The 7,698-nt window shown below is 42.9% G+C and overlaps 1 long non-coding RNA gene across 1 annotated transcript; it reads left to right on the top strand.

Annotated features, from left to right (window-relative positions):
- Positions 1-1,615: 1,615 nt before the first annotated feature.
- LOC135372333 (uncharacterized) lies at positions 1,616-3,300 on the top strand. Its single transcript, XR_010415951.1, has 4 exons — positions 1,616-1,655; positions 1,738-1,800; positions 2,918-2,980; positions 3,077-3,300. It is a non-coding gene; the product is annotated as an uncharacterized LOC135372333 (long non-coding RNA).
- Positions 3,301-7,698: the final 4,398 nt, after the last annotated feature.

The raw sequence follows: 7,698 nt of genomic DNA, 5'->3' as shown, positions 1-7,698 counted from the left end.
GTGAGTGTCACTTTCGTGTTCACACTCTCAGGGCATGATACGCAGTGTTCACAGCATTTCCTTGCACAGTGTTTGTGCTTCATACGTTTAGGTTTATATTCTGTATTTTTCTGCTATGTCGTGGCAATTGCTGTATGGCATACTGGTTGTTTCCTAGATGGAACTAGTCACAGCTCCTGGTGGGGCACAGGAGCAACTCCCAGCTCCAGCCAGAACACAGGAGGAACTCGCTCTAGAGGAAACCTGTGAGGGAGAACATGAAGTGAGTGGCCCTTTCGTGTACACACTCAGGGTGCTGTGAGCTACAGGACTTGAAGTCCTCAAACATGTATATGATTTTTTTATTTTTACAATTATTGCTACATCATGCAACATTTCCCCTGTGAATTCGACACAGGATGCAGAGCCTTTCTACCACTCCCTCGTGCTGTTCTCTTTCGCTCCATCTATCCATCTCAGTACACCACACATAGCCACAGTTGCTTTGCAGTACTAACACAGAGTCTAAAAAACTTATCCACCATTGCTATCCATTGTCTACTATTGCTACAATCAGTATGCATAATGTATCTTACTGTGTGAAGGAGTGTAGTCTCTACACATCAACTTGTATGCCATTGTATGCTATGCAAGCGTGTGAGCTATCTGCGCAGCCCCTTAGGTTGCCCCTTTCTCCTCATGCCGGTGGAGCCATCCTAATTTCCCCACCCTTTTCGAAAATAAGAGGGCCATCAATTACACTGTGTACCAGGTGGCTTCGTCTTTCACCATATAGTGTCATAATTTTACTACATGTCCACATGTGGTCCTCTATTGTTGCCTTCGGAGAGGATACTCACTTTGTCATGTCGTCTTCCAAACATTTCCCCTCTCGTGCGCAGAGACCTACTTGCATAGCATATTGCTAATTTATTTGTGCATCTTATTACCTCAGAGTTTAGACAGTTTAGTTTACTCTGCTGTGAGTTCCACAAGTCAGCTCACATTGAAATTTCTATCCTGACAGCAAGACTTATTGTCCAGCTCCTGTGCAGAGATGAGTGATGTAAGTATAGTACATTTTGCTTTATGATGCTAAATCATGCTGCACTAAAATGTGTGGTTCCTGTTAAACAACTGATATCAAGATAACTGAGTGACTCAACATGTCAACCAGCAAACACAAAGTGAGACGACTCGATGTTGTTTCTTATATTGTGCTGAAACAAAGCACGTCACTGTGCACATTCTGCTTGGTTATCAGTACTTTTCATCTGACGGGGTCACAACAGGGCACAGATAAATTATGAAAAAATGGCTAGGAAGCACGCGAGCTGGTGAAGATGATGCATAATGTAAAAAACCCGAGACTAGGGAACACGAAGGGTGTTGTGTCTGTCCCTTCGTGTTCCTTAGTCTCGGGGTTTTTACATTATACAGATAAATTGCTGCCTTTTCAGCTATGCAAAATATTAGTCATATGCACAGAGCACCATAATTTCTAACATCGGCATCTACGGCATCTAATTGGTCTGAACAATCGTTTTTTTTTTATGCTTTCTTAAAACCATCAAACCTGTATTATATGTGATTTACTTTGGCTGCAGGAAAGCACGGGCTTTGACTATAACTCGTTGCACAACCCATTTACAGAGCTCGAAGATGAGGACGTATTAGTAAGTACTTGCTTTCTCTGGTTCTCCATATGCTTGCACAGAGTTAACTGTGCTACAGTACTGCATTCATCAAATTTTGCAGGGATATGTCCGAGCTGGACATGCATCACCTCAAGCTTCTTGTTCAAGCTTAAATACCTCACTGGTGAGAATGTCAACTGTCAGAATTCCTGCTCAATGCAATCCTGTTTTGAATGTTTTGGACCGGCCTGTTGATTTGTGCTTGGAAATTTACATATTGGTACACATGACCCAAGGTTATTTTTATACCTGGGTCAAATCAGTAAGCTCGGCCGAAACATAATTATGTCCATAAGGCTATCAAGTGTCCGAGACATGTTAATGTGAAAGAGAAATGAAGAAGGGGTATAAATAGGGAGTGACTTTTTCGGGTTAAAACCGATTCTGCCCGGTTATTCCCCCCGAACTGATGCACGACCAATTCGGGTTAAACCCGATTTCTTTCTGATCTCCAGTCACTATGGAATCCTCAAGTGACGTTTCCACTGAAGACAAACAAAGGTCGCCACGTGTAACACATTTAAGAATGGGTCACTTACGCTCCCAGCAATACACCCATGTGTGTCAACACTGTCTATGCCTTCGAGGATTACCACTGGAAGGTCACGATCCCGCAAAAAAACACAAAAAGAGAGATTAGGAAAGGACTCAATAGACAAGAGGAGAAACAAAAACACCCGATAACACCCGGCACAATTATATATATTTATACATATAATTATATACATATATGTATAACAAAGGCACAATTATCGCCTGATTTTTACCCCCCGAATCTGAGAAAGGCATTGAACCCGAAAAAGTCACTCCCTAGGTATAAACTGGCACAAAAAACAGCGCAGAGACAGGACGTGAGTAGACAAATGAAGCTCTGACTAACAACTGTGGTTTATTGGGAAGGAATGAAAACAATTTTGTGGTTGACATACTGGGTCTCGTGGGAAAGGAGGGTAATGGAAGGCACACTGTTACCACCTCTATTGTGAATTTGAATCATCCGTCTCATTTGACTAGTCATGTCTGGTCTCTGCAGTGTATTTTGTGTCCAGTATGTACCAACTCGCCCACACTGTTGCTATGAAGGGGTTATAAGTATGGAAACACAGTAGTGATGCTTTGTGAATGTTAACGTTTTTATGCTTTGCCTTCTTTATTGGTGTACACCTGCTTTTACAATTCTACAGTACATTTAGCTATAGCTGAGGGTGATCTCCATCTTTTCCTTTCCTTTGTGTATACAGGAAACCAGTGCCATCACCTATGCTCCCTATGCTGCTGCCACATCTAGCAGAAGGATTTCACTGGTGAGGACTACCAAAAGCAAAACAGTTGAAAGGATGCTATACATTTAAGTGCAGTCAAGGTATATACATGCATTTTTTTTTCTATCGGACACATAGGATACTGCGAGCACCTCCACTCCTGTGACCCCTACCAGAGGGATTATATTGGTAAGAACTATCAGGAGGGCTACTGTTTCATCTCAGACCACAGAGGGAATGTGCGGCATGCTTATATCAACAGTAACATAGAATCTCTCTGTGCCACTACAGTTGGGGATACATTCAAACCATATAGTTCTTCTTGTCATTGGAGGATATACCAATCTGTCTTGAGACATGGCCACTACCTCGAAATTAATAACTAAGTGCAGTTAAATACAACATATTGCACACATTAAAAGAGAAAGGGAGAGCAAGATGTACCCTGAACACTAAAGGGTTTATTGTGCCCTTTACGTTTTAGAAGAAAAATCTTTCATCACGAGGGTATGATGGCGGCTGACATTTTGTACAGGCTGCATCTACGTAGCCTACTTGGAGCGTACTACGCGCTATAAACCAGCCTCTTTCTATTCCATCAAATGTGTTTGCATGTATCTTCTAATTCCTAACATGACATCTTGATGGCATGTATTGATTTAGATCTGTGATTTGACTGATTTTTACTAAGAGCATGAGAAAAATGAATTGCATTTATGATGTACACTCAATGATGAAATAAAATACTTACATTGATTTATTCTTTGTTGATTTGCATGTCTGTGTCATTTATTCTAGGAAGTAGGATTGGGAGGCATAGAGGAAGAGCACTCCAGCTTGTCCATCTACGTAGCCCTCGCAAGCTGTTAGTGCATCTCGTTTGCTTCTAATCATGTGCATGGTACAAATCAATCATGAATCATGCCTGTTCCTATAAACTGAAAGTCAGGTGGAAACACTCGCAGCTGACCCTTCACACAAAGGCAGGGGGGATGTGAACTGCAACAACGTAGCGGTAAAGAAAGCTGAGACATTTCTCTGAAGGTCCTTTGATTAAACTTACAATGAGGTACCTAATATTGATTGGCATAATTATGTACCGTGCAACCTGCATTTTTGCACGATAATTTCACTGTAGAATATATAAAATCATAAGTTAAATGATGCATACTTATTTTTTATTGCGAGAAGCTGGTAAATTTCAATGTGTGTGTTATGAATTTACGTCTAACAAGACGACTGCATGCTCACTGTCCAGGACAGCCATGCTACTGAGGACACACCTGTTAAGGCGTTTTTGAAAAAGGAGGTGAAACGAGTGGCATCGCTGCACACTGCCAGCAAAAAGAGGATAAAGGCTCTCCAGCAGGCACAGCGACGCATAAAGCAAAAAGTGGCACACCTCGAAGATGTAATAAAAGACTTGAGGTCCAAGAACATACTACTGCAAGAAAATGCAGACTGCTTAGAAAACATAGCTGGAGCCCACAAAGACATCCTCAAACGACAAACAGCAAAACAGAAGGGAAAACCCGTGCCACGTCAGTACAGCCCAGAGTTACGTGCCTTTGCCTTGACACTCCACTTTTATTCCCCTCGTGCTTATAAATATGTGCGTAGCACTTTCGACACCTGCCTGCCACATCCACGGACAATAAAGAAGTGGTATCAATCAATCGACGGCGAACCAGGATTCTCAAAAGAAGCCCTCACAGCACTCCGAATGAAGACAGCTTATGAAAACAGCAAAGGCAGAGTTACAGTGTGCAGCCTCATGGTTGATGAAATGGCAATAAGGAAACATGTCGAGTGGGATGGAAGGAGGACATACGGCTATGTCAGCCTCGGGCCTGACTCCACCGATGATACAGCAATAGCCAAAGAAGCATTTGTTGTGATGATTGTTTCCATCACGGAAAAGTGGAAGCTGCCAATCGGCTATTTCTTAGTTGATGGCATATCTGGTGAGCAGAAGACACACCTTGTGCGCGAGGCATTATCACTTTTACATGAAGCAGGTGCAACCATCGTGTCAATCACTTGTGATGGGGCATCGTCAAACGTTGCCATGCTTCGCAACTTAGGTTGCTCCTTTGACTACGAAAAGGGCCTCAAGACAAGCTTTCCCCACCCTGAGACTGGTGAGCCAATAAGTGCATTTTTGGACGCATGTCATATGCTAAAACTAATCCGCAATGCCCTGTCCCACAAGGAAACCTTTGTAGATAATGAAGGAGACACTATCTCATGGGCATATATAGAGAAGCTGCATTTGCTGCAAGCGAGGGAAGGCCTGCATGCAGGAAATAGGCTGCGGGTGGCACACATCAACTGGCAGCGGCAGCCTATGAAGGTTAACCTGGCCGCCCAAGTAATGAGCACATCTGTAGCTGATGCACTAGCTGAATGCCGCAGTCTCCTCCTTCCAGAGTTCAGTGACTCGGAAGCCACTGAGAAGTTCCTTAGGATGGTAAACGACATTTTTGATGTGCTAAACTCCCGCAGCATGATACAGAAGAATTGGAAGAAGCCCCTATGTCCAGAAAACATAGAAAATGTTCGTGACCTCTTCAACTGCGCGGCAGCGTACATCACTTCACTTAGAACAAGCATATCCGGCCCTGCTCTCCTAAAATGCAACAGGAAAACTGGATTCTTGGGATTCCTGGTTTGTTGCCAGAGCTCCTTGGAAGTTTATGAGCACCTGATTTCCAAGGGTGCCATAACGTACCTACCCACACATAGGATCAGCCAAGATCACTTGGAACTCTTCTTTGGCACACTTCGAGCTCAGGGGGGATGGAATAACAACCCAACAGCACGACAATTGGCAGCTGGATTCAAGAAACTGCTCATCCAAGATGAAGTACAAGAAACAGGAATGGGAAATTGCCTTCCACTAGAAAACATTGCAATTCTTCATGCCAGCAGCTATACATCTCGATCAGAAGACATCATTAATGTAACATCGATTAGAAGAAACATGACAACAGAGGACCACGTCGTGCCGGCTGACCTGCGGGACCATGACTACTTCCCAGATTCACGTGAACCCTCAGTTTTTGGAGAGAGGGTGGTAGTGTACATCGCAGGGTATATTGCACGTTACCTACAAGGGTACCTGAAATGTGAGACATGTGTCCCAACGCTAACCATGTCAGATCCAAGGCCATATCACTCTTTGATACTACGAAGACTGCAAGGTGAAGCTGTCTTTCCGTCACAAGACGTTATTGCCGTTTGTCGAAAATCAGAAAGAGTTCTCCGTGGGGCGCTAAATGAGAAGGGACAGCCGTCGAGCATAGTGTTGCGTGAACTGCTTCCTCGTGTGCTTGAACCCCTTTTTGAAAGTCAAGTGTTTCAATCACTCCGGCAACAACATATGCTTGATCAGGGTCCACTGGAAAATCATTACTATCACATCGTGAAGAGTATAGCACAAAAATACCTCGAGGTACGATTACATCATGCAAGCAGGCAAGCCACTGCTGACTTGCATAGACAGCGCTGCAGGCAGCTTTTCACAAAGTTAACACAGTTTAAGGGGGAGTAATTGAAGTGTTTTGTTTGTTGCAGAAGCATTGCATTGAGCAGGTAATCAGTATCACGGTTAAGACCAGAGTTCGAGGTAACTCGTTACAAGTAACTCGTTACCGTAACAAAGTTCCTTTTTTTTTGGCAACTTGTAACTTAACTCAGTACTTTTGTGCCGTGGTAACTTTCAGAGGAACTCGTTTCTTTTTTAGGTAACTTTGCCAGAGTAACTTAAGTTAAGTACCAAGTTACTTTTAATTCACTTTTCACTCACGTCCACATATTTTCTTGCTTTCCCTCCGGTTCATTTATGCCATTTTTTACCATTTTGTGATGCTCAATCAATGACAGTATTCTATTCAGGGAGTAAGAACTGCTGCCATTGAAATGAAGCTGGCCCGTTGTGTGCCCACAGGGAGCAAGATGCAAAGCGTTCGAATGGACCCCTACCAGAGAAACGTCATCATAATGTTGGTAGACAGAGACAAATCGGGAGGGGAGGGCTGGGTTCCACGAATGGGAACTTGTTTGCTGCCTCCTACTGGAAGAAAAATAGGACAGAAGGTCGCATCCCTTTCTGGGACCATCATAATATCATCAAGACGGAGGCTTTCGGGGTTGACCTTGTTCACCTCTAGCTTCGAGTGTAGTTCAACTTTACCAAATTTGTAGCGGTGTCGAACACTATGACGTCATTTGTTTGCAAAAAGGGAGAGGTCTATTGTTGGACATAAATGAAAACGACCTAGTCGTATTGTACTTCTCTGCAGGTAACTCAAGGTCTAGCTCAACTGCTAACACGCGCTGCTAATTACCTAACACTATTACCAAATACTATTTACCTATTTTTTGTTCGAAGTAAGGTAAGTGTAAGTAACTCAGTAACTGCAAGTTACATTTCAGGCTGAAGAACATAATTATTAACTGTTATATTTTTCACGGGGTAACTGAATTTGTAACGAGTTATTTATGACGGGCACTTTCTCGATCTATGGTTAAGACCACTTCACAGGTTACTACTGTAACACACTCTGTTCTACTACAGTAATGTATATATTATATAGAGCATCCTTTCATTGTTTTATAGTTTGTAAATATTTAACCCACTTGCCCTTGGGTCATGTTGCCTTGTATATAGTGATACAATACAAACTTCACATAGTGTATGTCAAGAGCAAACGTTGGCTCATGTAAATAGTTTGTTGCTCCTTTTTGTTCTGGGTCTC

Source organism: Ornithodoros turicata, chromosome 1 (genome assembly GCF_037126465.1).
Source record: "Ornithodoros turicata isolate Travis chromosome 1, ASM3712646v1, whole genome shotgun sequence".
Lineage (NCBI taxonomy): Eukaryota > Metazoa > Arthropoda > Arachnida > Ixodida > Argasidae > Ornithodoros > Ornithodoros turicata.
Note: the sequence above shows the minus strand (reverse complement) of the source record. Positions and strands in the feature narration are given on the sequence as shown.